At 46.6% G+C, this 9,408-nt stretch overlaps 1 protein-coding gene across 2 annotated transcripts in view; it reads right to left on the reverse strand.

Moving 5' to 3' along the window:
* The window catches only part of LOC103048366 (fatty acyl-CoA reductase 1-like), a 58,306-nt gene extending 50,704 nt beyond the window's left edge, over window positions 1–7,602 (reverse strand). The window contains exon 1 of one of the 2 annotated variants that reach the window (XM_088145612.1): window positions 7,518–7,602. The gene's annotated coding sequence lies outside the window, so the exon portion shown is untranslated. Of the gene's footprint in view, window positions 1–7,074; window positions 7,205–7,517 lie in introns of those variants that run through there. The other variant, XM_088145561.1, reaches the window with a different exon arrangement.
* Between the last annotated feature and the right edge of the window lie 1,806 nt (window positions 7,603–9,408).

Raw genomic sequence — 9,408 nt, forward strand, 5'->3', positions numbered from 1 at the left:
TATCCTTATTTACAAAGCAACTAAAATCCACGATTAATGTTCACCGAGGTAGGATTAATATTTAAACCTAACTCAAATACAACATCCTTCCGCTATCCAAATGAGAAGCATATTTTCACAATCCCGGCAAACATAAATAAAATCCCATTTCTCAGTCTAGAGCAGTGTTGTCCAAACTTGGCCACTTTAAGATGCTGGCTGGGGAATTCTGGGAGTTGAAGTCCACTCATCTTAAAGTGGCCAAGTTTGGACAACACTGCTCTAGAGCAACATTTCTTCAGATCGACTGCAACTATAAGAACCCACAACTTATACAGTGTTCCAGCATCTGCCAACAGCAAAGGAACCAGGCCTGCTTGCTGGCAACGGTGATGCTTCCAAGTCTTCTCGATGCTTACCAGATATAGCAACTCCTTACTACCGCATGAAGATGATATAAACACAGTTGTAAGGTGTGCAAAGGATCCCAAAAGGGCAGTTTTGAAAAGCGCACGGGCACAGACAAAACACTTTTCCTGAAACATCAAAGCAGCCATGTCCTTTGCTGCTGCATCAAAAGTTGCCCTCAGTTCGCTCTCTCTCTCTCTGGGCATGTGCCATGTAGCCAGGGACAGGCTCAGAATCATATATATGAGATGGGCAGCCTATAACTGTACTAAATAAATAAATAAAACACACAGCTGCTTTAATACTTTCAGGAAAAGCACTTGGAACACTTCAATGTGTATTGATCGATTGATAACATCTTTAGACGGCCATCCTACTCAAGCAGCATGACTCTGGGTCGCATATAAAAATTACTAAACCAATATTCAGAAGAAAAATAATGCCAACCACTAAGAGAAGCTAAACCAATTAAATGGCAATCAGAATTAAAAATACACTATAGATTACCTCACCAAAAGGGAACTCTGGCTCAGGCACTTTAACTGCCTTTCTAAAGGTTTGCAAGGTCAGAGACATCCGTATATGGGGGGCGAGGAAGGCAGGCAGGCAGGCGGACTGGCCGGCCAATGTAATAAGTAAGATGGCGGACACAAGGAATAGCAATGCAAAGCCTTGTTGTGATTCCATTGGACTGGATGCCCGAAGACAACTCTTTTGAATGAAGAAATGCATTTATTTATTTTAATGATACGATCCAAGCAAGGACAGGCACGCTCAGGCTGAAATCTATGGGAGTTATTGTTCAAAACATCTGGAGGTTTGTCACTCCAGAATATTAGCTCAAAAGGCAGCTGGCAGAGAAATCATCACTGAATTGTAAATTCATTCAAGAGATGAATCTCAAATGAGGGATTTCTTGACCCACAGCCCTGTCCTAGCCATGTACTAGTAATGCACAGGGAAGGCAGAAAAAGCCACAAAATGAGACCGAGCTAATCTTACACCGATCTCATATCCTCCGAATGGATCATTTTTAAATGCACACTTGATTCTCCCACTGAGACCAACAGGACTCGGATAAGATTAACACGGCTGGATCTTATCCACTTCAGTCTTCTGACGCACATCCAAACTTTCATGAAATAAATGCCATCTTGGAGATTACAGGCAGAGGTGGCGGCTCTTTGGACAGCCGCACTTGCTTTAACTTGTATAATTTGCTATACCTGCTGTATGCTATACTATATTATATTATTTATAAGATCTCTGAGGAAGATTAGTTGAGAAGTAATGGCAAACTGAGTGAACAAACAATTCATTACGGTCCAAGAACAGATCATAAAAGTTGAAACAACCAAATACAGCCTGAAAGTAGAATCTAAAAATACAATCAAATCTTGCTAATTGAGTGAATAGACTAAGTTGGTTGTTGGGTCTGAACGTCAGCAGAGTCTGATGGCTTGGGCACAGAATTTAGCAATTAGATAGATGATTTCAGGACAGTTATTGTTTAAGAAGAACCCTAAATACCATTGGTCAGAATGGCTAGGCAACCTATCCATTAGGGGTTGGATTGGTTAGGAACACGATTCCTTGTAAAGTCTGTAAAACCTTAAAGATATTATAATATTTCAGTTTCATCAGAAGCACAAGGGCATTGTCTGTGGGAAAGGGGTAGCTGGTCCATGATTGCAAAGGGAAGGACATTGAAGAGAACCTCTACAGAGGGCCCAGAAATATTGGGAGTAGGATAACCTGTATAGGTATTGTATGAATTGCATTTCCCCTGATTCGTTATAAAGTTGGTCTAGCCTTGGGGCAGCTGTGAAGTTATTCAGGAGTCCCCTTTCTTCTAGCCCTTGTCTGATGTCCTCCTTTGCTTTATCCAATCTCACGTTCACAAGAGAATCAGGGGACGTCCCAATGGGGCAGCTTGCTGGATGCAGTTCTGCACCGTTTGGATTGGAAATTGTTTTGAGCTAAAAACCCTGTAGGGGATAGGGTTCTTTAAGCCAGTAAGATGCCATTAATTGCCAAGCCCTGGGAGGGATGAGCGAAGAATGCCATGAGTGTATGCCGAGAGTATATAATAGCAGCAGGGCCACCCAAGGTATGAAGGTCATCCCAGCTGCCCAGCTAAAGCGAGGAGGCACCTATATTGAGCAGCAGCAGTATAGGAAGTTGCCAGAGGCAGAGGATCACTAGTGACAACGTGCAGGAGAAGGCAATGGTAAGCCACTCCCGGAGGCATAATGCAAAGACCTAGTTCTCTGGTCTTTAGAGCAACAATAGGTGCACTGCTGGAATACATCAAGGATCAGTTGGGGGTAGATCATTCTGGGAAAAAAATCTATCTATGTGGTTGCTAAGAATCAACACCAACTTAATCAATCAATCAATCTTTAGCTCTTCTTCAATGCATAATTGAGTCACTTGGTTCAGATGGGCAACTACAGAAATTAATTAATGAAATACATAATATATAAATAATTGGCTAAATATTGGCTGAGGGCCCTTCTAAGTCCGGCTGAGGTCTGGGAAAAGATCACTGCATCATCCATACATAATAAAATATATCCATAAAATATGAAGATGTTTATCCCCTATTTCGGAAGAATGTAGATTGCAGGGTCTGAAACATTTGAGTCCTGATATAGATACCAAAAAACACGGGGCCAAAATACAAATCTGTCTCACATCTTTTGCTAATATTATTGGATTAATTAGCTGCCTATTAGTGCTATACTGAACTTGCTGGCTCATGTTGTTTACAAATTAATTTGCTATTGCTATAAATTAATATCAATAAAAGCCTGTCCATGGTGGATGGTTGAAGTTTATCCCATAACCAATACTTTGAAATGGTGTCTAAGGCCACCTTAAAGGCTACAAAGGCTACATACAGTTGTGTGTGAGAATTACAGGCATATTTATCAACTAGATATTGGAGAAGACCATGGTTGATCTCCCTTCCCTAAACCCTGCTTGTCCACCTTCCAAGACATTATCTTGCTCTATGCAGAGCTTCCTGCCCAGATTCTTTGCTTACAGTTTGGTTGTATTCAGAAGACTTACAATTCTGTACTTAGCAGGAAGTGCCCTATCACCTTTCAGGTGGACATGTTTTTAGAGCTGGGCATCAAACAGGCATCCATTCTATGCAACATGCTAGTTTTTTGTTTTTTTTTAATGTTGGCACTCAGCTTCATCCATCCCAGTTTCCATCTTTTTGTTACCAACCCTGCCACACAGCAATACTATGGAGACATAGAACAAATTCTCTTCCATGTCATCTGCCTGTGTTCCTCTTCACTGCCCTTCTTTAATCCTCTACAGTCCCATATAATACTTCATTCTCATTCACCATGCTCTGTGTTCCTTTTCTTGTTCCGTGCACAATGAATTCTCCTCACTCTAAGTCTGCAACCATAGGTCCATTTACTCCAGTAACCCAGAAATTAGAGGTGTGAGGGCCTTAAGAGGATAAGGATTAGAATCCATGGGAAGAGGGTCAACCACATGGTTGAGGCCCCCATGGATTGCATATGCAGGGCTCTAAAAGGGGGTGGGGTGCAACTGCACAGTTGCAGCCATCACCTTGACTTCTTTGATGCAACACAATAAAACTATAAAACTTAAATTATAAAAAGGTTGGGTGGGAGAGATAATTTACTGGAGGACCTTTTGGAAGCATAGCAAATACCAAAGCATGATCTGGAGTATGGTAAAAATAAAATTAAAAAACCCTCCACATTGCAGAGATTTGAATAAAATGCTTTTTAAGACTAGGCTTTATTAACTCAACATGAGTAATACGTAGCATGCAGATTTTTAAGTAAGACAATTCATGGTATTGCAGAATCTGGGTATAATTCTTGAGAATAATGAAAAGATTAACATGTTGATATTGTACAATGTTTTGCCTAACATTTAAAAGGCAAAACAAGAGATTCAGTGCCAGCTTTATTAAAAAGATCCTCTTTCTCATTGATGTAAGCCTCAACCCCACTGGAGATCCACTGATAAGGAAGAGAAGTTTCTTTGCTTATCTGATGCAGAAGCCACCTGAGGCAATCAAAAGTTAAGTGTTAATGCTCTTAACCTGAGCCTGGAAACAAATACAAATAAAGTGATGATGAAACCTCTGAAACAGGATCTCCATGCACAGTGCCAGTTCAGATCCTGGCTAACGGGTTTTGCATTAACAAAGATACTCAAATCCCTTTCAAGAGTTACAGTAGGTTTATCTAACTTAATCCAGGCAGAGGGCTAACTGAATACAAAAAACAACATGTCCAGATTGGACTCCTGACAAGAAGAGTTGCACACTACTTGTTGGCACAATAAAGCCAAATTTCAACTAGACATTCATGGGATTGGAGATGACAGTGGTCAACCAGGAAAGAAATTCAGGAGTATAGTGGAGACCTCAATAATAATAATTTAAAAAGGTCAACTCAATACACACAAGAAGAAAATATCACTTACTTTCAGCCAGAGACTGACAGAGTACAAGTGGCAGGCAGGCAGGCAGGAAAATCCAGTGTGCTTAGAATTGTTAGGAAGGGAATTAAAATTAGAACTGCCAGTACAGTAATGCCCTCATACATATTAATGGTTGGGTATATTGTGGACAGTTCCGGTCCTGAAGAAGGATATCCACAGGACTGGAAAAGGTAAAAAAGGGTCAACAAAATGATTAGAGGGTGGAGTGGTTCCTCTACAAGGAAAGATGACAGCAGTGGGATGCCGAGCTGAGAATGAAGGAAGTTAGGGCGAGACTTCAGGTTTAAGATCATGCACGGCTTAGAGAGAAACGGACATTATTCTACTTCTCTCCCAAGGTTAGAACTCAAAATCATCCATTGAAACTAAAGACACGGAGATTCCAGACTGAGAGGAGAGACTTTCTCACCCAGTCAACCTGTGGAATTTGTGGCCACAGCAAATTTAGTCATAACAGCCAAGCTGGAACATTTTAAAATGAAACTGGATACATTCATGGGCAATCAGGTTCTCAGTGGCTATGAATAAAGGCACCTGTTTGCCCCTTCCTGCATCAGGGCTCTTCTTATATTCTTGCAGTCACAGGAGGGTGCTAAGATGCAGTCCCACCCAGAACTGAGTATCTTCTCCATCACCTATTTAGTCTCGGTAGACACTCCTCTATCTTGACCGCTGCAGGCATTTCCATCACCTGAAGTGGTCTTCCCATGAGTCAAAACATCTGAACGTAATCCCTACTTGTCTCGGCCAATGCTGTGCGCACTGGGGTCAAGAGAAGCTTCTAACCTGAGTCTGGATTCTTGCGATTTCCAGGAAGAACAGATGTGCTTTCATCTGCCAGGAACTTCTCGTCCTTCAGGCTTCGTGTCCAGAAACCAGGCCATTTTGCAGGCCAGTCCCACTCCCAGGTCAGATTCAACCAAAGAGCCCGGACACAGAAGCACCCGTGTTTCTCCTGACCGGGGGGGGGGGGGGGAGAGATTCATCCCTGACGATATTCTTCGGCTATTGGTAGCATTAATTCTGTTATTATTATATTATGGGTTATTAGCAATAAATCCCAGGGCTTCAGAGTAGACGGGGATGCCCGAAAAACACACAGGAACAAGGCAGCAGGAAATCTGCTTGCACTGGGGCCAAGGAAAAGACGTGGGGTGAGCTCAGCCAGAGAAAGATTTTCCCTTCACGAGGGAGATTGTGCTGAAGTGCCCAACGCAGAAATTAAGAGGAAGAGAGCAGAATGGAGTGGGGGGAATCAAAGCTTGCCTTCTCTCAACAGCATTTGCTCATCCCACAGCAAACTCCCCTTGCCCGCCTATTCTTTCCTCTGCGCCCCCCCCCCCCCGTCGTTTTGCCAGTGGTAACTGGACAGGCACGATCAGCCAGGACAGCTTCTCTCCCAACGCCCCCGGCCTACTTCCGGGGGGCCGCCAGCGTTTGTCAGCTGCTGCTGTTTCTTTGGCAATAATTTGGAACCGCTAAGGCAGCAGGGGCAGGAGCGGCAAAACGTTGTCTCCACCGGAGGATTTCCACTCTCCCCGGGGGAACCCCAGGCACTCGGAACCAGCTCCCGGGCTGAGTTCTGTAGCCTCATTTGCAACTCCGCAAGCCTGGAATGGCCATTTCAGCAGCCGCAAACCGTCGCAATCTCACCCAGGGGCGGGAGACAGGACAGGGCCAAAAGAGGGGTGATCTTTAGACCCCTGGAACAAGACGAGAGAGAGAGAGAGAGAGAGAGAGAGACCTAAAATATACCCAGCAATTCTCGCAGTTCGCACCCAACTGGAACGGGCACCTGCGGGCACCGTTGCCGTTAACATCCCCACGGCCACGCTCGCAGAGAACTGAGAAGCCCTGAAAGCGGGCGAGGCTCGCTGCGCGGATCGGAGCCCCGCGTTGCCGAGGCGGGATCAAAGCGGCCCCCGCCCTGCTTCGGCGGGTTCTCGGCTCCGCGGAGAGCGGGCGGGGGAGCTGCCTTCCCGCCGCTCGCCCCGCGCTCTTCCTCGAAGTCGCGATCTGGCCGCAGCCCCCTCGGATCCGCATCCGGCCCCGGCCCCCGCGCGCCCCGCAGCCCCGCTCGCCTGGCCTCCGGGGTGGCCTGCGACGGCACGGCGCGGCCCGAGCGAGACGGGCGCGGCGCGGCGCGGCGGTGCCCCGGAGGCTCGGCGGGACGGCGCTTACCTGCAGCCCGGCTTGCCCGTTGCGCCCGCGCGGAGAGCAGTCCCGCTCGCCAGCTGCCGGCAACTTTAGGAAAGACTAACGGCGGGCGCAGCGGGCGAAGCACGCGCGTGCACACGCACGCACGCTTCGCTCTCGCTTGCTGAGCGGCGCCTCCCTTCTCCGAACAGACGGTCGGGTTTCTGAGCGTCTGTGCCGAAGGGATCGGGCGGGGGCCGGCGAGGAGGAAAGACCTTTTCTCGCGGCCGCGACCGCGACCCTGGCCCTGAACTGCTCTGCGGCCGCTCGGCATCCCCACGTCCCCGCTTGGCCAGGGAACCCAGGAGCGCGCGGGCTTTTCGCGGCTCGCCCAGTCTCCACGTGCGGAACACGCCCGGAGCCCGCGGGCCGGGCTTCCCTCGGGCTTCGCCTGCGAGGTTCGGCTTCCTCCGCTTCGCCAGACTCACCTACGGAAACATTCCGGGGGAAAAGACCCTCGGCTTGGTCGCGCTCCCAGGAAGCCTCCCTTGCCCGGGGAGAGGAGGACGCGGAGCCTAATATAGTGCCCGGATTCCTTGGCCGAGGCGAAGCTGCTCCCACCTCTGCCCCCTTCCTTAATCTGATTGGCCCAATGCCACTGTCGCCCTTGAGTGATTGATGCCCCATGAAACCAGAGCAGGGGGTGGGCGTCGAGCCAAGGAGTTCGGATGCCACAGACCTGGGCACGGAGACACGCCTTCCGTAGGCTCGGCAGAGATCTTTCTCCAAGTGGCTTACAACGTGGAACTCAAAACAGCATGAAAACAATGCAGCGCAATGATTAATGTCAGCTCCTCCATCAAGCAAACACATCACCGAGACGAGTAACAAAATAAGAATGGATTGCCCGATTAGGGCCATCAAGCCAGAGTCAACTCTTAGCAACCACACAGGGGCATTTTCGCCGGGAGGATCTGTCCCTAACCAGCTCCTTCAGGCCTTCCAGTGGCACCCCTCGCCACTGGAGTCGAGTCCATCCCCCTGGCTGCTGGCCCTCCTCTTCTTCTCCTTCCTTCCCCCTTTCCCAGCATCAGAGCCTTCTCCAGAGAGCTGGGTCTTTGCATAATGTGTCTGAAGTAGGATAATTTGAGCCTAAAAATAAGAATAGGCATCCGATAAAGCACAAGAGTCATATACATGTATTAGAAATATATACGTACTTGAACAATATTTGCTTAGATAAGAATATTGAGAATTGCAACTGTTTAACTGTTACAATGACATATCGTTCTACGTTCTTTTTTCCTTCACCGTACTTCTTTCGCTTTTTATGTTTTTTTCCCCTCTGACAATGGAGGTATCTCCATCATTGCTGTCAATGTGTTTTGCTCTTTTTCTTTTTCTTTCTTTTTTGTTATTAATTAAAAAGCGATTAAAAAAAAGATGGTGGCTGTGACAGTGTGATCAAAGCTCTGCCTGATTTTTATGCGTGTCACACATTTTTAACCGCAACCCGTGGACACCATCGAGTAGAATAAAGTTATGGGGGATGAAACCCACTGATGTCCACTGTGCCATCCCAAGTTCTGGAATGTAAAAGTCTCTTGTCCAATTGGAAAAGGCCTTACTGGCCATGGGGAGGGACTCTTCTTCCTGCCATACATCACCACACAAAGACACTCAAGAACAAACTTTTGCTAAAGTTCAGTGGGATTTAGCATCACTCGTAGGTTTGCCCATTCCCCATATCTTTCCTTGCCTTCAGCTCAAGTGTCTGCTAATGAGAAAGGAGATGGGGGATCAGGTTGGAAGCAACTGCACTGGGCATCCTCATGTTACATAGACCAATCATAGCTTCAGCCAAAATTCCAAACCCACCCAATGGTAAACTTTCCAAACTAGTCTGGAATCCTTCAGAATCCATCCATCTCGGGGGGCTGAACATCTTAAGGGAATCCGCTGAGGAGCATAGTTGCTGGTGAGTCTAAATGTCCACAGAAAGTCACTACTAAAAATAATAATAAGAAAGAAATGTTGAAAATCTCTAGATTATTTTCCACCAACAGAAGATTTAAACCTTAGTTCTTCAGTAGTGCAAGCACAGAATTTGAGGTTCCCCTGAATATCAAGACAATCTTCTTGAGAACCCAATTCTGAGGCCGCTCCTGTTAGCTCAGAAGGACGCTATTGGCAGATGAGATGATGCATCAGCGGCTTCCCTCGTTTGTCTGTGTTGGGATGGACCAGTTGTTTGGGGGTGAGGATTGGGAAATGTTTAAGTAAATCGCTTTAAAGTTGCAATGAAATTGTTGGTTCAGCTCCTCATAGCATAGATGTTGCAGAGAAGGAAAGAAGAGGCGTTTAGCTTCTGAACATTCG

Source organism: Python bivittatus, unplaced genomic scaffold, assembly GCF_059951505.1.
Source record: "Python bivittatus isolate LINGU-HERP-01145 unplaced genomic scaffold, Pbiv_v1 ctg000010_np1212, whole genome shotgun sequence".
Taxonomy (NCBI): domain Eukaryota; kingdom Metazoa; phylum Chordata; class Lepidosauria; order Squamata; family Pythonidae; genus Python; species Python bivittatus.